Genomic DNA, 27,682 nt, shown 5'->3' on the forward strand with positions numbered 1-27,682 from the left:
TTATATATACTTTAGGTGTACAACCCTATGTTTTGATATAGGTATACTTTGTGAAATGATTACCACAATGAAACAAATTAACATATTCATCATATCCTGTAGTTACCTTTCTTTCTTTTTTTTTTTTTTTTTTCAATCCAGCAATCTCATTTCTGGGTATACATCCAAAGGAATTTAAATCACCATCTCTAAGAGATACCTGTACTTTCATTTTCATTGCATCACTATTCACAGTAGCCAAGATATGCTAAAAACCTGTCGACAGGTGAATGGATAAAGAAAATGTGGTAGATATATTCATGTATGTAATTTACATATATGAATTTATATATACATATGTATATATAGCATATACATACTGTATACTATTGTGTGTGTATACACACACAAACACACACAATGGAATTATATTTGAAAAATAAAGAATTCTTATCATTTGTGACAACAGAGATGAGCCTGGAGGACATTATGTTAAGTAAAATATGTCAGACATAGAAAGAGACATATCACATAATCTCACCTGTATGTAGACTCTTAAAAAAAAAAAAAAAGAAAGAAACACAGTAACAGAGAGTAGATGGTATTTACCAGAGGCTGTGGGTGGGGGGAAAGGTAGATACTGATCAAATAGTGTAAACTTTCAGTTATAAGATGAATTAATTCTGAACACCTATTGTATAGCATGATGTCAATGCTAATGATAATGTATTACATACTTGAAATTTGTTGAGAATAGACATTAGTATTCTCACCTGCAAAAGAGGTAACTTTTATTATATACCTCAAATTAATGTAACATGGTATATCAATTATATTTCAATTTTAAAAAGGTAACTATCTTTTTTAATTTATTTATTTATTTTGAAGGAGAGAGAGAAGGCACATGCATGTATGCGTGCACCAGGCAGAGGAACAAAGAGAGAGGGAGAGAGAATCCTAAGCAGGCTCTGGACTTGACTCTTAAGCTGTCAGGTCATGACCTGAACTGAAATCGAGAATCAGATGCTTAATTGACTGAGCCACTCAGGCTCCCCAAAAGGTAACTATTTTTTAAGTTAATTTTTATTATTTATTTTGATAGAGAGCACACACATGTGTGTACACACACAAGTGGGGGAGGGTAGAGAGACAGAAAATGCCAAACAGGCTCCAGGCTCTCAGTGCGGAGTCCAGCTCGGGGCTCAAACCTGCGAACGGTGAGATTATGATCTGAGCTGAAATCAAGAGTTGGACACTCAACTGACTGAGCTACCCAGGTGCCCCAAAAGGTATCTATTTTTAAATGTAGCACTAAATACTTTGTTTGTGAGCCATATAAATATAATTCATACCTTTTTTCTAATTTTTTTGTTACTAGTATAGAAAAATACAATTGACTTTTGTACACATTCTGTGTGTGCTGCTAACTTACTAAATTCAATTTTTAGGTTTTTTTAATACTAGTTTCTTATAGATCCTTTAAACTAGTCATTTTTTTCACAGATTCTTTAGGATTTTCTATATAGGTAATATATTAAAATCTTACTTCATTCATAAATTATTTAGAAGTGTATTGTTACTTTCCAAATATTTATTATCCCTAGATATCTCATTATTATTGATTTCTGTTTTAATTCCATTGTGGTCAGAGAATATACTATGATTTCAATCTTTTTAGATTTATTAAGACTTGTTTAATAGGTAGCTTATGGCATGTCTTGGTGATCAGACCACAGACATTTGAAAAGTATGTGTGTTCCACAACCGTTGCACATAGTTTTTCAAATTAAAATTTGGTCAAAGTGGTTGACAGTGTTGATCATTTCTTTTACATGTTTAATGATTTTTATCAAGTTATTGTTAATTGCCAAGAGCGGGGTGTTAAACTATATATAATTATGGAATTTTCTATGTTAATAGAAATTTCTACATTTCTGTGTTTGATATTTTATCAGTTATTGGTTCATCTATTTTGCTGCTTGAATATAAGGTACATAAAGATTTATGAATATCATGTCTTTCTGATGAGCTGATCCTTCATCATTTTGAAATGCCCTCTTTACCACAGAGAGTACTCTATTTTTCAAAGCATAACTCCCTACTATTTCACATCAATTCTGTATGTAGTTGTATCTTGTTTTTTAATCCATTCTAGCTGTCGCTGCATTCCATTTGGACTGTTTAGCCCATCAACATTTAGCATACTTTTAAATATGACTGGACTTAGGTTCATTATGTTAATAATCTGATTTCTGGTTTTCCATCCTTTTTTTGTTGTTGTTGGTGTTCTTGTTGTCAAATTGTTCCAACTTTTCCTTCCTTTGGGTTATTTGTAATATTTTTTGAGGAGGGAAATTATACTTCTTTGCATTATTGATTGTTCTAGAAATTATATTACGTATTTTTAATTTTTCACACTCTATTTAGAATTACTATTGTACCACTTCACTTTTAGAAAAGTCCATATTATTCTCCTTCATTATGGTACAGAGATTGAACATGGACCAAGGTGAAGCAGTTTTCAAACTCTGTGTGTGTGTGTGTGTGTGTGTGTGTGTGTGTGTGTGTGTGTGTTAGAAATGTTCCTTCAAATAGAATCTTACAAAGTTCACTCTAAAAAACAGATTAACTCAGGGCGTCTAACTGAAGTGGAAACAGATATGGGGTTATTTCAGGCACTTCTGCAGAACCACCTCTGGGGCTCTTTTGAACTATTTGAGACTCACTAATGTAGAGATTGGATTTAGTAACCATAAGAGCTCCTTTCAATTCTGAAATTATTTCACATGATCATATGTGTATGTAGAGTCTGACATGGTGATATGCAAGTTTTAGGAATAGGAAAGTGGGCATTTGAAGGTCATGGTTGAGTGGTCATGTAATCCTGCTATCGGTTCCTTCAGAATTATTTCTCTTATCAGTGCCCAGGGGTGATCAGGCCCCACAGATGTGCATACCATGCTTAAGACACCCATGGCTCTCAATTTATTAATTTTTAGTGAGGCATCATTGCCATGGAAACTGTAAAACATGACGTTTAAATGCTTAAAGACATCCTCTCCTATAAGAGATGAACAAATTGCCGAATTGTAATCTGGCAGTTCACTACTCTAGAAAATGTAAAATTAAAGTAAAGGAGAAGTAACCATTCTAACAAGAAGTCCTTAAGCTAAGATTGCTTGAGACTCTGTTTCCCAATACAGTGAAAATCTTTTCAAGAGAGTAAAATTTTTGAAATCTGAATCAGGCTTCCACTTGGTCAGTGCTAAATGCATCCTCACCAATTTCTGCCTATAATCTTTAGGGTTGTGTCATCTTTAGGTGATAAGTTCTCTGCGCACCCCCCCCCCCACCCCGTATCTTCACATGTGCTGTATTAATTTCCTAGGGTTGCTGGAAGAAATTATCACAAACTTGGAGACTTAAAGCAACAGAAATTTATTCTCTCACAGTTCTGGAGGCTAGAAATCTAAAATAAAGGTGTTGGCTGAGTCGTGCTCTGTCTTTGAAGGCTCTAGGGAAGACTTTTCTTCCTCTTCCTAGATTGTGATGATTGCTGGAAATCTTTGGCATTTCTTGGCTTGAAGCTGCCTCTCTCCAATACATGCCTTTGTTTTCACCTGGTGTTCTTCCTTGAATGTGTCTCTGTGTCTTCAAATAGCATTCTTCTCTCTGTGTCCATGTCTCACTATCCGAATTTCCCTCTTCTGTAAAGACACCAATAATTCTGAATTTAGGGGCCACCCTAATCCAGGATGACCTCATTATAACTTGATTATATCTGGCAAATTCCCAATTTACAAATAAGATCATATTCTAAGGTTCCAAATGGACAGGAATTTTGGGTGACACATTGCAACCAATACATGTGCCCATCACATGGTCTAGTCAATCTTTAATACATGTACAAATAATCTAATTTTCCCTTATTCTACACTCTGATTCAAGGCAACTTTTCAACCATCAATTTGCAAGTTATCTTCAGTGTGTATATTCTCCATTTTCCATTTTTTCCTTCTCCATGTCCTATTTCATTGTTGACATCCTTCCTCCTCATGCTAACATTGTGCTGCCATGCTCTTTCTTCCCTGTCCTGTTTCTCAAATGCAGTTGTCTAACCACATCTGACTTCCAAAGTTTCTCATTCTGCTGGTGGCATGTTTCTCTTTGGTTTCTGCACTCCACTTCTTTTTTTTTTCCCTAATTTTTTTTTAATTTAAATTCAAGTTAGTTAACATAGAGTGTAGTCTCAGCTTCAGGAATAGAACCCAGTGATTCATCTCTTACATATGACACCAGTGTTCATCCCAAAAAGTTCCCTCCTTAATATCCATCACCCTTTTAACCCATGCCCCCACCCACCACCCCTCAGCAATCCTGTTTGTCCTATTTAAGAGTCTCCTATGGTTTGCATCCCTCTCTTTTTTATCTTACTTTTTCCTTCCCTTCCCCTATGTTCATCTGTTGAGCTTCTTAAATTCCACATATGAGTGAACTCATTTGATGTCTTTCTCTGACTGATTTATTTCACTTAGCTTAATACCCTCCTGTTCATTCCACGTTGTTGCAAATGGCAAGATTTCATTCTTTTTCATCACTGAGTAGTATTCCATTGAATGTTAGCTAGCTAGCTAGCTAGCTAGAGATGGTATATATATATATATATATATATATATATATATATATATATATATTCATCAGTTGATGGACATGAAGGCTCTTTCCATAATTTGGCTATTGTTGCTAGAGCTGCTATAAACATTGGGGTGCATGTGCCCCTTTGTTTCAGCATTTTTGAATCCTTTGGATAAATTCCTAGTAGTGCAATTGCTGGGCCATAGGGTAGTTCTATTTTTAATTTTTTGAGGACCCTCCATACTGTTTTCCAGAGTGATTGCACCAGTTTGCATTCCCACCAGCAGTGCAAAAGTGCTCCCCTTTCTCCACATCGTCGCCAATATCTGTTGTTTCCTAAGGTGTTCATTTTAGCCATTCTGACAGGTGTGGAGTGGTATCTCATTGTGGTTTTGATTTGTATTTTCAACTTCTTTCTAGAGTGGGACAGATTGATTTTTAATGTTTAATTTAAATAACTTATTTTTAAATGTTCAAATGGAGAAGGAAAGTACCAGACATGAAATAAGGATATGGTCTCATAAGAGGTCATGTACATATATCCAGAAGTTCAGATAATCTTAAAAACATTTTTCAAAATAATTATTGTTTTGTTTTTTGCTTTTATAGTAGTCATGTGCTATAATTTATCATAAGATTTCAAACTAATATTAAGATGGATGTGACAAGTATCTGTTTATCAAAGTAAGCTTGGATTTAAAAGATTGAGAAACACTAACAATATACCATTTCCTTCAAATATGTTTCCCCCTGAAATGGCTGGTGAATTTTTCCTTAAAGTGTAAAGTTAACAACTGAAATAAAACACTGGCTATAAAGCTTATGATACTCTCGCACAAATCAATTAAGTAAACTTAAACACAGCCATCTTCACAGGTATCTTTAAAAAATTGAATTTTTAAAAGTATCTATACCAAATAATTTGTTCCCATTAATGAAGAATTTCAGTAGCTTACTGGAAAGGGCTGATATAATGGCCAAGATTTTCAGCAATTTATAGCCCATGGTGCACCTCCTACACTACTTGGTATTCTATGCTTCCGACATCAGCCATTTCCTACACCTTTCAGTCACAGAAACTCTTTGTGTGATTCATTAAGACTACACAGTAGTGGCCGTAGATTTTAGTTTTTCTGCTGGTCTTGAACTGGTGTCTGACAAAGAATCAAAAAACTCTTGGCATTTGTAGTTTGACATTGATGATTTCAATTATTTGAGAATGTAAGTGAAGCATAAATTTTAATCATGTTCTCCTTAGGCTGGGCTAAGTCTCTTCACTAATAAAGAAAATGAAAGAACTGCCCAACCCCCACATATCAACATAGCTTTGTTGTTCCCCAGGCATCACCTTAAAGACATAATTGTCATTAAAAGCAAGTTATGTAACATGTTCCCATTATGCTTTATCTAATCTTATGAAAGGAATGGTATACTTTTATAGAATTTATAATATGGTAAATGGACAAAGGTCTGAACAGTTTCCCTTGGGATGATCAAATATCTATATGCTTTACCTATGTTTACTTCACATTAAGAAAACAGATTCTCTTGATGGACTATTACAAATCACTCTGCAATAAATATACCTCACATTGAGACCCCTGAAAGCAAAGGGAGCCCTGTTTACCACCTCTGCTCTCCTCACCTCCCCTCTGCCAAATCTTACCTGAGTCGAAATGAAAGGGATCCAGAACAGGAGGATGTGCAGTAGTATTGTGGTGAAGATTAATCATTGTTAGAGGATTGGGGTTGAATCAATGTCGGTAGATTGCTTGGTAGGCTATCTTGGGCAAGTTCCATGGCTTCTGGAAGCCTCAGTTTCTGAAGCTCAATACCGGGCGTGACAGCAATGCCATCTCAGGTTTATATCAACAACAAAAATGAAATGTGGCACCCATGTCTTTTAGCACCCTCAAGAACACTTAAGTTTTTATTTAACATTTCTCTCTCTTTTTTTAGAGCTCTTCTGTACTTCAGAGATATAAAATGCAAAAAGTCCACGAGTAAAGATTAGATAAAAGGTGATTCTACTTACACTTATGCTAAAGTATGTTATGTGACTAGCAAAAAATTAAGCACAGTCGAAGAACGCTTGCAGCAATAGCAGCCCAAGTGGATCCGCAAAGAATGAAGCATTGATTTGATAGCACACACATCGTTTACAGGGGATGGCAGTGCTGGTGGTAGTAGGCATGATGATGTGAGCATCTAGGAAGAGCAGAGTGCACAATTTATCTGAACACAATTACATCTCCAGGGGCGCCTGGGTGGCTCACTCGGTTAAGCATCTGACTTCGGCTCCGGTCATGATCTCACGGTTCATGAGTTCGAGCTGTGCGTTGGGCTCAGTGCTGACAGCTCAGAGCCTGCAGCCTGCTTCAAGTTCTGTCTCCCTCTCTCTCTGCCCCTCCCCAGTGCATGCTCTGTCTCTTTCTCTCTCTCTCTCAAACATGTATTAAAAAAATAAAAATTAATAAAAATTAAAAAAAAAAGAATTACATCTCCAAATAAAGTCTTAAGAGATTTCAATGAGACTCAGCAAACATTCCTAGGATTTAACATGGGAATAACTCATATCAAGATTTTAGCTAAGATAGTCCGTGGTATTGCTGCCTCATCATCCATTTTGTTTGGCTAAGCAGCCTGTGGTGGGTGCAGGGGTGGGGGGTGGGGGGGGCATCTTAACCTGACACTGGTCTCCTTGTGCAACTGCATGACCAAGAGAACAGCCCTCAGGGCCACAGGCAAATGTAAGTTGCTGATAGGACTTCCCCAACAGTCTCCCCTGCCTCCCAGGGCCTAATCCTTATGCTGCCCCTTAGATAAAATCCCCATGTAGTTTACCAAAATCCTGCTCTTTTTTTGGTTTGCATTGACCAATTAGGCCTTGGACAGGAACTTTAATGTACTCCATCCACAGACCATAATAAAAGCATGTGCCCCTGTACCTGCCTCTCTTTCTGCCTGTACCATGCCTTGGCCTCCCCATGTCACCCTGTGCAGCACTGCGTGTAACTCTTCCAGAACTGCTGAGTAATAAGTTTCTCTATTTCAATTTCCCTAGTGGTCCATTGTTGAACCATTGAACTGTGGCTCACCACCTCCAGCACCCTGTGCTCCTTTAACAAATGTTAATCTAACAAACTCATAACACCCCAACAAAATTGTGTGACTAACTGCGTTTAGTTCATTATGAAGGAACAAGAAGAGCAAAAACTTGAAGCAGAAAACCAGGCAGCTTCAGAAACAGCTTGAAAAAAATGGCAGACATAGTTTTATAGGTGAGGACTTGGCAATTTAAAAAGTGTTTTCTCTTGGGGTACCTGGTGGCTCAGTCAGTTAAGTATCTGACTTTGGCTGAGGTCATGATCTTGGGGTTTGTGGGTCTGAGTCCCGCATCGGGCTCTGTGTTGACAGCTCAGAGCCTGGAGCCTGCTTCGGATTCTGTGTCTCCCTCTCTCTGCCCCTCCCCTGCCTCTCAAAAATAAATAAACATTAAAAAATGTTTTCTTTTGATTATGTGTAGATTATTTGTTGTTATCTAAATCTCAATATATTTTCTAAATTAAGTGTTCCCATTTTAAAGATAAGGTAGCCAAGAGACACAATATATCCTGATTTAACTACAAAAGCCACTTCTAAATTTGAGGCAGGAACTGCCTTTTCTTTAGTTTCTCTTGAGTATTATATGTAATATTACAATATGAACTATAAAGAAGGCTGAGATGAAGAAGAGCCAAATAACCACTAGCAAACAACTAAAGGAGAAAATAACAGGGGGGAAAGACAAAGATTCTTCTGACATGACACTATATAAGAAAACAAGTCTCAGGGCTTCTCAGAGAGCATGGTTTTGATTTTTAATGCTTTTGCCATAAAACTGTAACTTCCCCTAAGAAACTATTCTTATCCTATTGATATTAAAGCAATATAATACTTAGCTGAAAATTACTCAGCTGGGTCCTGTACTCATTCTATATCTTGAAGGGATAAATACTTACTTCCTTTGTTGAATAGAAACAAAAATATGGAAAAAATATGGAATTGAGGCCACGAGGTACTGTCTTAAAGAGTTTGAAGCATCTGTTTTTTCTTCATTCAGTGAAAACATTTCTGCACAGCTACACTTTGTGACATATAACCTTATAGAATATATAACATTGTAACTTCACAATGATTTTTTTAAAATTATATTCAAAGGTGCTCTTATGCCATTCAGATGTTCAACTTACCCTGATACTGCTAAGGTATCAGGAAGGGTAAGTATCCTCTCGTCCTAGGATTTCTTCTTTTGGTGAGCCTACCTCCCTGGACTGTGCCCTTAACTAGTTCATACCTCACTCCGCCCTCCTGCTTAGTGAGACAGGGTGACTAGAGAGGCTGGAGTTTGGCATCCCTACCTGACTCAGGTAGGTCAATCTCTGATAAGACTCCAACAGTTTAGGATCTGGTTAAATAGTTCTTTCTAAAGGCAGGCCTTATTAAGAACAGAATATTCTGGGGATCTCTGGGTGGTTCAGTCAGTCGAACTTATGACTTTGGCTCAGGTCATGATCTCACGGTTTGGTTCGTGAATTCAAGCCCCGCGTCGGGCTCTGTGCTGACAGCTGGGAGCCTGGAGCTGGCTTCGAATTCTCCCTGTCTCCCTGCCCCTCCCCTACTTGTGCTCTGTCTCTCTTTCAAAAGTAAATAAACATTAAAAATAAATTAATAAATAAAAGTCAACACCTGCTAATATTCAGAAAAGAAGAATCTTATTCAAATAAAATTATTTAAAAAAAAAAGAACAGAATGTTCTCAAGTATTTCAAAATGGTTCCTTTTCCCCCTCTGTCTGCCAGAAGCATGAGGGATATTTTTGTCTGATATTCACTGAGAGGACCTAGGAGAACTCCTGGATATAAAACTCACCACGATTGGGTCCCCTAGAGTTTTTAATTCTCAGAGTTGTCTACACTGAGGCTCCAGTGGTTCACCAATTACAGTTGAAGTTTTCCTGCCCTGACACTCATATCTAGAAAGTTGCTGCCCTAGTTGTGATCTGCTGTGTCTGCCTGTCTGTGTCTCCAACTTTTGGGTGCAGTTTGCTGTGTGATCGCATTTCTCTGAAGGATCTTAGATGACTTGTTGATTTTCACTCTGTTCAATTTTTAACTTGTTACTACAGGGTGGTGACTTCTAAGATACTTACATGCTGGGACAGAAACTGGAAGTCAAGGCTGGAAGAATTTTGAGGGGTATAACAGAGAAAGTTTACTAACTGGACTGTTAGTAAAAATCTAGAATTTTAGGACACTATCACTGAGGGCTCAAACGGACATGAGGAAAACGTTACTGGAAAGCATCAGAAAGAGGATGGCCGTCAGGTAGTCACAGATAGCTTAGAAATATTGCCTCCTGTAGTCATGTGGAAAACAGAATGTTAAAATGATGTTTCATTATATAGTGAAGGAGAATTCTGAGAAAAGTAGTAAAGGTTCTTCCTGATTTCTTCTTCCTGTTTATAGGGATGCCTTTTGAAACCCATGGCAGGACTGTATAGGTAAGTGAAAGCACATACCCTTAAAATATTAGAGCAAAACTACAGATTCTCTGTAGACAAGTTCTCTTCTTTTAGAAACATCATTGGCCTTATGACTGGCCCTTCGTAGAGACTGACTGCTTGACCATAGACCATAATGATTCTTCTCTGGAAAGGACACTGGCAACACCCAGTTTTAGCAATGCCAGAGCATGCCTCTAGCATCCAGTGCCCTCTTAAATGATGGCGTGTGCAGCTTCGTGAGTCTAGTGGTGATAACAGGGAAACTTCATTGGAATAGTTTGGTGGGTGATCATATCTGCACAGGCTGTTTGGTTCGTGACCATTTTCACTCAGTACTCCAGTATTCCCCAGGCATCTGTGAGCTGCATGGCATACTTCCAACATTTTTCTTTTCTGATTAAAAAGCCATCAGTTTCTGTTGCTTACAACTAAGAACGCTGATTGGTATACTTTTTCACCTAGACTCAATTCCCTGAGATCAAGAACTCTTTAGTTTGTTTCTTTTCTGTCTTTTTCTAGTGTTACCTTGCATGTATCCATAAACATATGAATATGGCTGTCTCAAATGTTGCCACATTTTCAACTGATTTGGCTTAATTGTTTGCTGATCCTTTTTGTTTTGTTGTTTTATTCTCTCTTCCCCATTTTTTATTTGTTAGTAGAGTGGTTCAGTGTAGTCTCTATAATCAGACTAAATGGATTTGAATACTGGTTCTAAATTTTACTAGCTTTGTGACCGTAGGCACAGCACTAAAACTCCATATGGCTTTTTCGTATTAAAAATTGGCATGATTGTAGTATCTGACACAAAGCGTAACAGTAATTCAATTTTAATCAGATAATTCAAATAAATAAATTCAATTGCTACTTTTGTTGCTATTTTTACAATCATTTAGAACACCTGCTAGTTCTTTTGTATTTTTATATTCTCATAATAAAAACTTTATAAGGGAAGTTTTTATCATGTAATTATACTGAACCAAAATGTCCAATATGCTGTAATTATCCATAAAGCAATTTTTGTTTATATGTTATTTTTAAATACTAAAAACAAACAAATTTGTGTAAAATCTGTAAGAGTATTTCCATCCCTTCCTTGGAGGGGGATTTTTTTTTTCCTATTTGAGAGCAGTGTGGGATCATTACATGGAGACACTTGGTAGAGGGCTTAATGATATTATGTAAGGTTGTCTTCACTGATGTTTGCAGTAGTTTTCACAGGTTTAAATATTAAGTTTATCCACAAAGCATTTTGATGGGGAGCAATAAAATAATTCATGCAAGCAAATATAACATTTGCAGAAAGCCTAAAATTAAATATGGCCACTGTTAAAAAAAATGTAATGCAGAAGCATAAAATACGTATGAAATTATGTAAATAGGCTGGAAAAAGCATTCCAACTAAACTTGACTACTAGTTTTCTGAAGGCTTGCCAAACTCCAAATAAAAGCTGCATTGAGTAGAATGTTTAGACATCTGGATACTTTTTCTTTAAATTCCAGGAAAATATTCCGCATTTAGTTTGAAATGTGGCTACCTAAGTCGCTATTTCCACTACAGTCAAAATAGTTATTCTTTGTAATTTCCTGTTTGTCATATTACTTCTTTTCAACCAGCTGATGATCAAAGATACTCACAATATTTTTTTAAACTGTTTTTCCTGCCTAATTTTCTAGTTAGTGTTTTAACAGGCTTGCATTGGCAAGCCAACTTTTCCTTTGACCTATTCAGGCTTTCAATCTTTAGACTTCACTCCACTGCCAGAGCTATGCAATTTATTAAAATTAAATTGAACACTGCAAAAAATATTAACAAAGTTCAGCAGTTCACCAATTTAATGTCGAAAATTATTTTTCCAGTCATGTTCATGTTGCAGGAAATTCTTTGAATACTGAATCTATCTTGGGCAATTTCAATCTATAACAAAACCAGGAAGTAGGCCTTATACTATTATGTGACTTTCTTCTTCAAAATCCTGTACGTTAACCTCTGGAAAACTAAATGTGTTTAGTTTAGTTCTGTTACATAAACCACATTTGGTGTCCTTATTATTTCACTAAGAATCTCCCAGTCTGAGCCCTAGCTCAGTCAACATTTACTTAATCACATATTAATAAAATGCAGACAGTTAGGGCGGTATTTGAGACAAGGCTTTACACAGTTAATCCAACTTCTGAATAAAGAAATTGGAATTCACACAAGTTAAACATATGTTCAGTGGAAAATAATGTGTCTTCACAATGTGTTCAATCTACTCCAATGTTATTTCTCACTTACTTCTCAATGGCAATCAACATGTGCACAAAAACAACATGGAGGTCATATAAGAATGCTCCATCTGAAAATAGAATTAGTTTTCGCTCATTTTTAACACTATTCAAAAATTGAACTTACAAATTACCTATGTCTTGTGGCACATAAAGAGTGTGTTTATCCTTTATTATATCACATAGTGTTTTCTGAATGTAGTGTCCTTGGAAAATTTTAAGCCCCATACATTGCTTTTGTCACAATATATCATCATATATCACGATCAAATATTTGAACTGCTTTCTTTTTGTTTCTGTTTATGAATATATAAACATCATAATTCTTTGAGATGTTTATTATTATGGCAGAGGACTATTTGTATATTCAATAAGAAATAAGCATATCTATAAAGTAAATGACTTAAACATAAACGTATCGAGACCAATTCTGTGGATACTCTTGACATAGAAATATGTTCCTTGTTCCTTATAGGATATGTCTCTTCTAATTTTATTGAAATTACTTTGCTTTCCACGTATGGAAAGAAAATAGTTAGAACAATGAATTTTCATAGAATATTCATAATCTAAGGGCGATGTTTACTATAGATAGAACTTAGCATTAAATATACACATGTATTTATATGTACATATATATTGAAATTCTTTAATGAACATTTTATCAGAAGTTTATTATGACCATAATCTGTAAAAATTGGGCTTGTATAGGTAATCATTGACTATAAGAACATACCTGAAGATTGGAGATTTTTAAACTAATAATCTGAATGCTAATAAAAACTATTTAAAGCCTACTTAAGTAGATACTTTCTTGGAAAAAAAATATTAGTGGACTAGGTTTTGTATGTTTTAGAGTGTTATTTATATTTAATCATTCTGAAGTCAACAGAATGAGCATTGTAGCCTAACTTTAATGTGTAGTTCTGTCTTCTCCATGTTACAGTTAGTCATGCATGCGATTGTATCCACTTTAGGGTATCTTTGTATTCCACTTTGTCAAATAAGGCCTAAAAAGACCCAAATTAAAAAAAGCAAATATGTTTTCTTTGCATAATGCCAATGCCAAAAAATAGAAGGCCTGTGAAGTAATTAAGGACCGGTTCTAAAATATCTTATTTATGATACCAGCCGATGAAAAGACTTCAGAGGCAGTATAAGAGAGGAAGGACTTTAAAATGTAAGCCCAAGTGTATAGTGACTTTATTCTTAGTATAAGTACATTAACTTTAGATTAGAACACTTTATTTACAGAAGAGATAACAATTTTCCATGATTTTTTTTAATGTTTTTGTTTTTTGAGAGAGACAGAACAGAGCATGAGAATGGGAGGGAGACACAGAATCCGAAACAGGCTCCAGGCTTGAGCTGTCAGCACAGAGCCCAACACGGGGCTCGAACTCATGAACCAAGAGATCATGACCTGAGCCAAAGTCAGACACTTAACCGACTGAGCCACCCAGGCACCCCATGATTTTTTTATATAATAAAATATTTAAGCATTAGTTGCATGGACTGGAGATGGACTATGGTTAGAGAAAGCAGAATAGTTTTACGTATTCAATGTTAAAACCTTCTAAATTGGAAATTGGAAAAGAGATAATTAAAACAAGATAAGTTGTTCACCTAAGCAGGAGGTCATTTTTCAGTTTGTTGTTAGTTTAATAAATTTCTAACACTACAATAGAAATTAATATTTCTCTTTCATAAACTATTTTTTTCTGAAGACTTGATTTGAGACTATGATGTATTTGTCTTGTAACAGACTAATGCTACATTTAAAAATACTTGGAAAATCCAGGTACATTACTTTTTAATTATGTTTAAAGATACTGGTGAGCTGCCAAGTCAATGAGAACTTGAGAGGCTAAGATCTTGGAAAATAAAAATGTAGAAAGAAGAGAACCCATAGACCAGAAGCCAATTTTCTCCTGGCATAATTGCTAATTATTGGCATTATGCTGAATCCTAAGAAGTGAAACAAAAGCCTACAAATAAGAGCCATAGAAGGTTTTAACAAAAGCAGAAAATTTGGCAACTATATAGGGCTGGAGTTGTAGAAAATAGAGTAGGAGCTATCAAAGCAGCCAAGACATGTGGAACCAAGAGTTGACTAAAGAGTGAAGTTCAAAGAAGTGAACTTTGTATTCAACAATTTTGCTTCTTGGCATTAGACAAATTCTTAAAGCTGCACATAAAAATAAGTTAAAAATCTAAGTAAAAATCTGAAGACAAGGATGGACTTTTGTTCAATCCCAAGAAAAGAGAAAAAAGAAAAATTAGTTCAGGAGCTATTGAAAGGGAAGGTCCTCAGTAAGCAGTACAACTTTTCATTTGATATCCCTGGAGACTTGTGTTCTAAAAGCCAGAATAAACCAGAGTTGAGTGAAACCTTATAAAAAGTCTAATCCAACTTTTAATCAGATGATTAGTCACTGAATTAAAGTAATTTATACCTAACTCTATCAGCCCATCAGAGGAAAGAATAAATCCTCTCTAGAGGAAGATCACATCATCAAAAATCTCTATTATTTATCATACAGAAAGCATAATATTCAACCCAAAATTACTAGATATACTAAGAAATAGGCACAACACACCCACATGCACACACACACACACACACCCCACAAACAAATAAACAGCAAAGAGAACAATAGAAAGCAGTCATAGAATTTCAAATAGCTATAATAAATATGTTAAAAAATAGGTGAAATATATTACTAAAAATTAAAATTTATAAAAAAATTTATGATTTTTAAATTAAAAATGATATAAAATTATGAAAGATTTGGCAGAAGATTGGACACAGCCAAAGAGAAAATTAGTGAACTGAAAGATAGGTGGAGTGAAAGTACCCAGGATAATGGTCTAAGAGCACAAAAAAAAGACAATATATGAAAAAGCCTGAAAAATAATATGTGTAATTAAAGTCTTAGAAGAGCAGGAGAGAGAAACTAAAGTAGAAACTATATTTGAACAGACACTAGTTGATAATTTGCAAAATAATGACAAATATGAAGCCATATGTTCAAAAATCCGTGTGATTCTAAAAACAAAACCAAAGAATACATTTAAAAAACAGGGATAAAACTGCATTGCTTTTGAAGCAGCATTGGGATGCCAGGGTGGCTTAGTCAGTTAAGTGACTGACTTTGGCTCAGGTCATGATCTCAGGGTTTGTGGGTTTGAGCCCTGTGTTGGACTTTGTGCTGACAGCTGGAGCCTGCTGTCTCCTTTCTCTCTTCCCCTCCCCTGCTCTCTCTCTCTCTCTCAAAAATAAAAGGAAACATTAAAAAAATAAAACAGCATCAATAAGACAAGTAGTTTGTGTCTTAAGAATAGTAATGTAAAATAGTATACAGTATAATATTGCTTTTAAGCTGCCGAAAGAAAATTACCAACAGCCTAGAATTATATGATCAGCAAGAGTTTCTCTCAAAAGTGATGAGGAAATTAAAAAGAATTCCATAATTTCAAACTTTAGAGGCAACTGCATCAGAAAAAATAATGAAGGGGGTGCTTCAGGCATAAGAAAAATTATCTTAGAAGCATACAAATGTTGAAAGGCATGAAGACCATTTGAGAGGGTAAAACATGGATTGATTTAAATGATTGTTGAATATATTATATAATAATAATGGTAATAATGTCTTTGGGAAACAAAATGTAGAATTAAAATAAATGGCATGATAATATAAAAGGCAGAAAATTTAAAACACACACACAGTTAAAATGGTCCAAATAATAGCATTACTTATAAACTAGTAGCCTATAATATGGTAAGGATGCATTTGGTAATCTCTAGAGAAATGTAAGAATGGTAAAAGAAAGGGTAATTTACAAGTAAATATAAGTGGAAAATAAGCTAGTTTAAGTATTTGGAAAAATGTGAGGTAATTGGAAAATAAATAATGCAGTTATAGAGATAAATAAATATTTATATTAAATATAAATGGATTAAATGTTCCAATTAAGACATCAACAGAATGGATAAAAATAAATGCTCCTTACAAGGGATGTATTTTAGGAGCGCCTGGGTGGCTCAGTTGGTTAAGTGTCTGATTTTGGCTCAGGTCATGATCTCGCAGTTTGTGAGTTTAAGCCCCACGTCAGCCTCTATGCTGACAGAGCAGAGCCTGGAGCCTGCTTTGGATTCTGTGTCTCCCTCTCTCGCTGCCCTTCCCCTGCTCTCTCTCTCTCTTTCTCTCAAAAATAAACCTTAAAAACAATTAAAAAAAAAAACAAGAGAAACAAATATAAATATAAGTGCCTTTAAATATAAGGGCACAAAACAATGGGAAAAAAAAAAAAGACAGGAATAAAAGACATGTATGAAAACACTAATCAAAGGAATCTAGTGTAGTTTAATCCATATTAGGCAGTGTGGACTTAAGGGCATGATCCATAATGCCTGACACCTGCTGGAACAGGTAATTGTTACTTTTAGGAAAATATAGTTGGACTTCTAATCATCAAATCAAATTGGTCAGAATTGAATAACACTAAAAATAACTAGTTAAGCTTTGACAGAATCTAACCAGCTTCTGAGTGAAGATGGTGGTAGATATCTAGAATATAGTATTTAAGAATTTATATAGTGAAAAACTAAGAAACTTAGAATGATATTTTCATTTTCTAGGTTCTTAAAACCATGGCATGAATTTTCTAATTATAAGATTTCATAAATCACTAATTCTGTACAGCAAGTATTTAGGACACAAATTGTGAAATTAGACGCTGACTTAGAGTCCAGACCAGCTTGTCTTTGTGGCCTTGGCATATGAGTTATCCTCTGGAAGCTGCAGATAATTTAAGGAACCCAAAGTGTATAGAAGGGAGGCCTGGCCTTTGGATGGGGATGCCCTATTAACAGGCTAAAACTTTGTCCTTATAGGAACAGGTGATGCTTGAGAACATGCTAGAGGGATTTCTAAAGATGATCGCGGCAGGAACCTCCAGGTCTAAGGCAGCACGGTTCATTTACAATGTCAAATTTTAGTATTTAATGTTTACCATATTTATCATCTCCCTTTCATTTCATTTCATTGCCTGAGGACAATTTATGACCTTTTATAAATTATTACACTGGCACTAACAAGGAGCAGATAAAGGTATGAATTTCTGAGATGCTAACAAAATGATTTTTAGCTCTGTAGATTTGCTTTATACACTGCTGTCATATCACTGTTCTAAAAATTTGATTTGATTATTTAATGCCCTAGGGAAATAATTTCAAAAGTGGTATTAATAGCAACGTCACACATACCTGTTTGATCACTGTACTATTATTACCAGAATTTGCATATGCCCTTTCCTAGATATTCATGCTCACATAGAGTTTCACTTAAATTAATCCAAGATGGGACACCTGGGTGGCTCAGTCGGTTAAAGTTCTGACTTCAGCTCAGGTCATGATCTCATGGTTCATGAGTTAGAGCCCTGAGTCAGGCTCTGTGCTGACAGCTCAAAGCTTGAAGCCTGCTTCAGATTCTGTGTCTCCCTCTTTCTACCCCTTGCCTGCTCTCATTCTCTCTCTCTCTCTCTCTCTCTCTCTCTCTCTCTCTCTCTTTCTCCCTCCCTCCCTCTCTCAAAAGTAAATATATTGAAGAAATAAAAATTAATTAATTAATCCAAAATGATGACAAGTTTAAAATTCTGGGAGCTTTTTACGCTGAAGAAATATGACACTAATATAAGAAAACATACAAATAAATATTTTGTTCAAACCTAAATAAAATGGTAGGATTATTTTGTCAGGGTCTTTATTTTACCAAAATTGGATTTTACAGTCAACGCTTGATTATCTGTAGGCAGCTTTTCATTATTTTAATTAATCTGAGCTCATCTTGTCCTCACTTTCTTTTTGGTATTGTAATTAAATTTCATTGAAACCCCCTGTTGATTTTTCCCAACTTTTACTTATGACCATTTTTAACCCTGGACTATGGAAATGCTATTTATTGCACACTTTAAAAATCCAAGTACATAGTTATTTTCTCCCCATTCTGTCTTCCTCTAACCTCATCAAGAATAGATGTAAAGAAGAAATGAGAAGCTTAGGGAGAAGTCACATTGAGTCACTCATTTTGGGAGGTGACAATGGAGAAAGAAAGAATGGGATAAATAAATAGTACTAGCAAACAGCAGAACTTTTCCCATCTTTCTGATTCAATCTTTCAAAGTATAGTTTATCATAGTGTCCAGTGGAGGCCAGTGCATAGTAGGTATTCAACATTTTTCTGTTGATCTATACCTATCTCACCTATAACTAACTATATCTATATCTATATCTATATCTACATCTATATCTATCTGTCTATGTCTGTCTGTATCTATGTCTATATCAGAAATCAAACTCCCAAGAGTGGCAGTTTTTGCCAGTTTTCATTGCAATGGCTTTAGTTCTTTCCATTAAATTTCAAAAAACTTGTTCCACTCTAGCAGCCAGTGAGCTCAACTGAAGAAATGAAATGACAATGAGATGCAAGACACGAAAAAAGGTGTGTCTGGTCACAATAACAAGGTTGCTTTAGTAGTGGGTGATTTAGTGAAATGTAACCTGTGTGTCAAGAATACAGATTATATATTTTTGTGATATAGGCATTTGGCCACTCTAAAAGCAATGGAGGAAAATAACCACTAGAACTTTTATTCTCAAAAACATCATACAAAAATACAATATGACTGGGTGTTATCTACTTATCATTATCCGTCGCTTTCTCTTTCTGCAAATATATGTCCATTCGCATTTATGTTTACGCATATATATTGACATACATGTATGTGCATATGTATATATATCAGAGAGAGTAATAAGCACATTAAGAATTAAAAGGGTAAGGCCAGTTGAAAGAACTATAGGCTATTTACATAAACTCCAGTTTTTGAAGCTTATGAAACACTGGAAGGTATGGATTCATAAATATCAAAACTTGACAAAGAAGGGGGAAGGTTTTGGTAAATAAAGTCCACTAAATTAAAAAAAATTTTAAATAATGTAATATAAACAAATTTCAGAAACCTCAAAATGAATTTAAGAAAAGCAAAATAAATTGTGCAAACATTGTATTTTCTTACTTATAAACAATGAACTCTAATCAATTGAATTTACGTCTGTTGCTATGTCCTGATATTTCAATTCTCAATGAAGAATACTAAACTCTTTCATGTACTAGAAAACTATTTTTTCCCTAAGTAGCTTCAAAACAGTTTGAGGTACAGATTGAACCACACCATCATTGACCTTTAAAAAAAAAAAAAAAAAAGCAAAAATGTCTGTCTTAAAATCAGGTAATTCTGGTAATACATAAGCAATGGGACAAAAAATATATTGATTCCAGCAAACTCTTTTATTCACTGGTCTCTGGAAGTTGTACTTTTTCTTCTCTGTGTGCAAACATTTGTATGTGTTTTAAATATGGAATTTGTGATTATACAAACAAAATATGCTGTAGAAAGCATTTGAAGCAAATGGAAATTCTATATATTTTTTTGTTATTATAGCTGCAGTTTGATAAACTAACTTCATCTAGTCTCTAGGAAACCACTTAGCACCATAGAAGAGGTTACTTGTACATAAGACCCATCGCTCATAAAGAGTTAATCTAGTCCCTGCGGTGAAGCACTTTACTGTCAGAAAGCTCTTTCTCTTCACTCCCGTTCACCATAGGAACAGGCCAATTGATAATAATATACATCTCTGGAACTGCTGTGATGAATAAACATCTCTCCAAATTACTCAAATTAATTTCAGCAGGTTGCAGCATTTTCTAGTATGGATTTTTTTTAAGTCCATCTTTGTTCAAATGAGAGTTTTTCACAGACAAATGGTTTTCTCAGACTCGCATGCCAAAACCTGGGCAAACATGGAAAGCTATGGCATTTTAACATCCAAAACTGGGCCATTAAGCATGTACAAATATTTGGGCTAGTAACCTTTAGTTTCAGTGTGCAATACTAAACATTCTTATTTCCATCAGAACCGTCTATGCACAAATTCTGTAATTAAATACCACTGATTTTTCTTCCTATTGACCTTTGATACATGTAAACAGGCTCCCGGGAAGGAAGGTGTTTTTTTTGTAATTCTGAGAGCCTTTATTGTTCTTATTACTTTTTTTTATCATTTTTTTCAATGTTCTAAAATTTCCCTAAAATACTATCTTATGCTTTTGTTTAATATTTTTTAATGTTTATTTATTTTTGAGAGAGAGACAGAGCACGAGCCAGGGAGGGGCAGAGAGAGAGGAAGACACAGAATCCGAAGCAGGCTCCAGGCTGTGAGCTGTCAGAGCAGAGACCGACATGGGGCTGGAACCCACAAACTGGGAGATCATGCCCTGAGCTGAAGTTGGATACTTAACCTACTGAGCCACTGGCCAGGCACCCCAATATCTTATGTTTATATAGATATTCTTCTCTAAGAAACTCAAACTACTAAGAATATGACATCTCAGTTACCCTCAGTGTGAGGGTGGAAACAAAACTTTTCTTTTTACAGATGACAAGCCTGATAGAAATGTAATACCAAAGGTTTTCTCACTTATATGCACTCTCACCAATTGAATTAAAGATTTACAGTAATAATCAGAATTGAGGCACAAAAAATAGTATACTTTTTGAAAGGGACTCTATAACTGTATTTCCTTAGTTCAAAAATTACCCCAGTTTATTCTGAAGTTCTATGCTTGTAACATAAAGTTCACTTTCATTTATAGCTTTAGACCAATGAAGGGATGCTTAAGAATCTTAAGATGTAAATAACAGAAAATGCTGCAGCTTGCTTTCTTCCATTTTTCAAGTTTTGGGTTTTCATGGGATTTTTAGCTTTAGAGAAACTTGGATATTTTTGTTCTTTTAATGTGTTTGTGGGGAGATTAAAATCCCTGTGGATGTTGGAGATCGGCATTTTAAAGGCAACTATAACATACGTTTAATAATGTCTTAAAACTCTTTGTATGATTGCCTAACTGTGGTCAGTCTGTGAGCAATCATATATTTTAGAATGCAAAGCTGCCACCTATCTTCAGGGTAAGAAAACATTTAGTAATTTTTCTCTTCAATTTCATTAAATGTTACTTGATGCTAACAGCATCAATACCTTGGAACACATATGCAGCCATATTGTTCTTAGGTTCTGTGATGGTGATGTAAGTGTGACATTTGCAATAAAGGTAAAAGCAATATTCTATAGAATATTCATTTATTTTCTATTCATTTGATCAATAAATGTTTATTAAGTGCCTTCTGGATTTAGAGAATGTTCTAGGCGCTGGATACATAATAGTGAACAAGACAGATGAGGTCCTTGAAATTGAAGGTACATTCCAGGCTGCTGTAGTATCAGAAACGCAGATCTACATAAAGAAAATAAGAACACGAGAGAAGGAATATGTGAAGCTAAAATAAAAGTTTTTATTTTCTTGTTCCTTATTAATCTAACAAATAATAGCTTATTCAAAATAATAATTGCAAAACTTATTAGCTATGTATGCTTGTGTATGTTATATATTTGTGCATATATATTTTTATTTATGTTCATGTAAAATTGGAATTAATAGCAGTAATGATACGTGAGGCAAAGGGGAATAATTAGAATTATTTTGTTATTATAAAGTATTCATATTACCTGTGAGTGGTAGGTATACTTGAAGTGTGAAGTGAAGTGAGTGGTAGGTAGTTTACTTGAAGTAAACTTGGATTTGTTGAAAGTGAGTATCACAACCTCTAGGCAACTGCTAAAAAAAAGTAAAAAAAGGAAGTATAACAACATGCTAAAGAAGGAGAGAAAATGCTTAATTGAAACCACAAAAAGCAGAAAATATGTGGAAAACAAAGAGACAAACAAAGAGCTGGGGCAACAAATAGAGAAGAAGAATATGGAAAATATTAATGCAAATATATATAAATTACTTTGAATATCAATGGTTTAAAAGCACAAATTAAAATATAGGGATTGTCAGAGTGGATCACACAACAAGAACCAACTCTGTTGCCTACCAGAAACCCACTTTAATTATAAAGATACATATAGTTTAAAAGTAAATGTATGAAGAAAGATATACCATGCTGATAGTAATCAAAAGAAATTAGTAGTATCTATATTAATTTTGGAAAAAGCAGACTTCAGGGTAAAAAAAAAAATCAGGGATGAAGAATGGCATTACATGATGACAAAGAGGTCAGTTCTCCAAGAAGACATATGATCCTTAACGTGTATGTGCCTAACAACAGGGCATCAAAAGATGTGAGGCAAAACTGATAGGACTGTAAGAAGAAATAGATGAATCTGCTATTATAGTTGGAGACTTCAACATCCCTCTATCAGAAATGTACAGACCAGCAGACAGAAAATCAGTAAGGATATAGTTGAACTCAACAATACCATCAATCAACTTGATCTAATGGATATCTATAGACTAGTTTATCCAACAACAGAATACATATTCTTCCTAAGCTAACATGAAATATTCACTAAGATAGATTACATTCTTAACAAACTTTAACAATATTAGAAGAACATAAATCATACAATGTCTGTTCCTATAAATAAATAACAGAGAGCTATCTGGAAAATTTGCAAATACTTGGAGATTAAAAAACAAACTTCTAAATACTACATGGATAAATACAAATCTCAAGAAAAATTAAAAAATATTTTTCATTACATGAAAATGGAAGCACAACTTATCAAAATTTGTGGGACATACAAAAGCAGTGCTTAGAGGAAAATTAATAGTATTGAATGCATATATCCAAAAAAAGAGAAAGATTTAAAATCAGTAATCTAATATTCCACCATAGGAAGCTAGAAAAGGGTGGCAAATTAAATCCAAAGTAGGAAGAAAAGAAATAACAAAAATTACAGCAGAAATCAACGAAATTGAAGATAGGAAATCAACAGAGAAAATCAACTAAACAAAAAGCTGGTTCTTTGAAAAGATAAATAAAACTTATAAGCCTCTATCTAGGTAGGCTAAGAAAAAAAGAGCAAATATACATATTATTAATATGAGTAATGACAGAGGGGACATCACTACAGATCCCATGGACATTAATAGGAAATAAAGGAACACTATGAACAACTCTATGCTGATAAGTTTTATAACTTAGATGAAATAGACCAATTCCTTGAAAGGCACAATCTGCCAAAACTCACCAGATAAGAAATAGGCAATCTGAATAGACCTATATCTATCGAAGAATATACAAAGAACTCCTAAAACTCAACATAAGAAAATAAACAACCCAAATAGAAAATGAGCCCAAACCTTAACAAACACCTCACAAAAGAGGATATATAGATAACAAATATGCATATGAAAAGATATTCCATGTCATATGTCATCAGGGGTGTACAAATTAAAACAACAATGGGATAGCACTACACATCTATTAGAATGGAAAAAACCCAGAACACTGGCAATACCAAATGCTGGTGAAGAAGTGTAACAACAAGAACTCTCATTCATTGCTGATAGGAATGCAAAATAGTATGGCCATTTTGGAAGATAGTTTGCCAGTTTCTTATAAAATTAAATATACTTTTATCCTACAATCCAGCATTCATATTCCTTGGTATTTACCCAAAGGAGTAGGAAACTTATGCCCACACAAAAACCTACACACAGATGTTTATAGCAGTTGTATTCATAATTGCCAAAACTTAGAATCAGCCAAGATGCCCTACATTAGGTGGATGTATAAATAAACCGTCGTACATCCAGACAATGAAATATTTAGTGCTATAAAGTCATGAAGAGACATGGAAGAAACTTAAATATATATTGCTAAATGAATGAAGCAAACTTGAAAAGGCTACCTATTGCATGATTCCAACTATATCATATAGATCAATGGTCAAAAGATATATATATATATATATATATATATATATATATATATATATATATATCAAAAGATCAACGGTCTTTTTAGGTATTCAGGGCAAAGGGGAGATGAATACACAGAGCACAGACAATTTTTAGTGAGTGAAACTGTTCTGTATTGAAACTATAATGATGTAAACATATCATAGTATATTTGTCAAAACCCATAGAATGTACCTATCCCAAGAATTAACTCTAAGTGTAAACTGTGGACTTTGGATTATCATGATGCATCAATATATGTTTGTCAATTGTAACAAATGTACTTCTCTGGTGGGGGAAGTTAATAATGAGGGAGGCTATGCATGTATGGGGGCAGGGGATATATGAGAAATCTCTTATTTTCCATTCAATATTGCTGTGATCTTAAAACTGCTATAAAAGATAAAGTCTATTTAAAAATATAACATACAGAAACATGTAAGAAAGGACCTTATAGAAAGAACAGAAACTCAACTCGACATACCAAGAAATTAAACAAAAAAAAAAGTAAGGAAAAAGTATTGGAAACCGTACTCAAACATACAATCAAGTGCTTTTGCTGGAAAAATTTTGCAGTATGAAAGGGTTCATCCTTTTCCATGCAAATGGTACCCTGGGACAACAATTGTGCTGAGATCATGGTATCACTGCAAATTGGGCATCCTTCAAAAAGTGCTTCCTACACTACAGACAAGCAGATCTTTGCTGCCTCATAGACAAATAGCAGTGATCTTAGCAGACAGTACCATCATAGTATTCATCAGCAACACCTCATGAAGGCAAAGAGCAGTGGCAGGAACAACAGTTGAATGATATAAACCAGAGCCCTACTCTTCTAGCCACAGTCAGATAGCTTTTCTGGCTGGAATTTGTATGCTGTTTGGATGAAACAAGGTAAGAGAATGGAGAATAATGCAGAAAGAAGAGAGTGAAACCACCCATGTGGCAATTGTGCACTTGAACAGCTTAATTCACAGACTCCAAAAAGATCTAAAACCTTTCTTGATTACAATGGGTCCACAAAAGTCCATATTACATTGTGGTGTTATCAGACCATTGCTTTTGGTTTGGTTTTGTCACTGTGTTTTAGATGCCTGGGAATTTAAATCTGTTGTGAGTACATAGAAAAGTGATTGCCAGTACGCTGAGCCCCACTAATCATATCTTTACCTTTAATACAGAAAGTAAAAAAATAAATAAAATCCAGAAAACAAACAAAAAATATCAAGGAGACACTTAAAGTGGAAACAGAACAAAAATATAGAAGATAAAGTGATACAATTCAATCCATTGTGTATAGTAAGAAGTGAAATCAGCCAAAATCTAAATATATATTAAGTACCTAAAATAAAATAAAAAAGACTTAAAAATGAAAATGGTAAGAGATACGTCAAACAAATGTAAACAAAATTAAAGCAGGGTGTAAGGGATAGTAAAATTTCAGGTCAAAATATTTAATGGGGAAAAAAGAATTAATGGAGCAAGAAGGTTATTTTCTATTGGTGAACATTTATTTTTTTTAAATTTTTGTAATGTTTATTTTTGAGAGAGAGAGAGAGAGAGAGAGAGCGAGCAGGGGAGGGGCAGAGAAAGAGGGAGACACAGAGTCCGAAGCAAAGAGCCTAAAGCGGGGCTTGACCCACAAACCGTGAGATCATGACCTGAGCCGAAGTCGGACGCTTAACCGACTGAGCCACCCAGGCACCCCTCTATTGGTGAACATTTAATGCATATAATTTACGCAGACTATGACAGCATTGAACTTACATGTGCTAAATACCACCACATTACTATTATAAAATAGGGAGATACTAGGAAAAAATAGCACAAGTAAAAATTTTATGGGAGAATGACATCATTACTCACATTCTAGTAGTCTTAATGGACAAAATATAATTAAAAACAGAGATGAATGTTGTTGATATACTGATAAGAATGATATACCACACATATATGTCAAACTTTTTATCTGCCAAACCTCATATCTAAGTATTCATAAACATTTACAAACCAGTCATATGCTGGACCACAGAGAAAACTACAATTAATTTCAAAAGCTATAAATGGCAAGGGTTACATTTTCTGTAAATGTAACAAAACACAACACAACAAAACAAAAGGCTTATTTAACTTCCAAGTGTTTTCAAGAGCAGGGGTGACCTTGGTAGGTTAACATACAACTCATTTGGGAGACTAGCTCAAAAATTTAAACTGAAAAAGTAATTCTTGTTTGCATGCATTTACTAAACACCCAAAAGTCAAATCCTTATGAGTAACTTGTATACTTTTGTTATTATGTGTCTGTCCTTATCACACGTGTTATTACCTGTCCTTATGTATTTTTAACACTCGCTTTCTAGCATAATATGTATTCTCTTCCATCCCAGATAATTTAACTTATTTTGTCAGGACTATTTTGTATCTGTTACATCCCTGTAAAATTTTTGTATCTGTACATCCCTGTCTAGATTTATTTTTTTATTAAAAAATTTTTGTTTAATCTTTATTTACTTTTGAGAGAGAAAGAGAATGAGACAGAGTGTGAGCCAGAGAGGAACAGAGAGAGAGGGAGACACAATCAGAAGCAGGCTCCAGGTTCTGAGCTGTCAGAACAGACAGCGGTGGGGCAGGGCTTAAACTCAAGAACTGTGAGTTCATGACCTGAGCTGAAGTCAGAAGCTGAACCTACTGAGCCACCCAGGGGCCCCACCTCTGTGTAGATTAAGTCACCAAATGTACTGATTGTCCATCTATCAGAAACAGTGCTAACTATTTTGTTAAAGAAATGAATAGGGGCTCTCTGGTGGCTCAGTCTGTTAAACGCCAAACTCTTGATATTGGCTCAGGTTGTGTTCTCGGGGTCATAGGATCTAGGCTCAGGTGGGCTGCTTGGGATTCTCTCTCTCTCTCTCTCTCTCTCTCTCTCTCTCTGCCCCTCTCCTGCTCATGCTCTGTCTCAAAATAAATAAATACACATTTAAAAAATTTGAAACAACAAATGAATAAGACATGGACTAATTCAAAAGATACAGAATGCCATGTACCACTACAATATCTTCCTGAAATATGACAACAGAAACATATGTTCTGAGTCTTATGGGATTTTGGAGGTTGTCTAAGTATTGTGAACCAGTGGTCACGGACTTGAGGACGTAAGAAAAATGCCAAAATGACAATGGATAGATTGAGTGTCACAAAGTAAGAAGGAATAATATAGTGTGGGAAAAGGAGCAAGGCACAGAGGGAACGGTATGTTCAAAAGTAGGGCTGCTAGGCGGCTATACAGCATTACTACACTCAAGCACAGGGTGCCTGCAGGAGAACAGCAATGGGCAAAACTTGATTGAAACTCTTTTTTTTAATGTTTGTTTATTTTTGAGAGA

General features: G+C 34.8%; 1 long non-coding RNA gene across 3 annotated transcripts in view; it reads right to left on the reverse strand.

The window, feature by feature from the left end:
* Nucleotides 1-3,401: 3,401 nt before the first annotated feature.
* The window catches only part of LOC132664210 (uncharacterized), a 167,440-nt gene continuing 143,159 nt past the window's right edge, over nucleotides 3,402-27,682 (reverse strand). For all 3 annotated transcript variants that reach the window (XR_009603516.2, XR_009603518.2, XR_009603517.2), the window contains one exon: nucleotides 3,402-3,686. This is a non-coding gene — a long non-coding RNA (uncharacterized LOC132664210). The remainder of the gene's footprint in view (nucleotides 3,687-27,682) is intronic.

Source organism: Panthera onca, chromosome F2 (assembly GCF_046562875.1).
Source record: "Panthera onca isolate mPanOnc1 chromosome F2, mPanOnc1 haplotype 2, whole genome shotgun sequence".
Lineage (NCBI taxonomy): Eukaryota > Metazoa > Chordata > Mammalia > Carnivora > Felidae > Panthera > Panthera onca.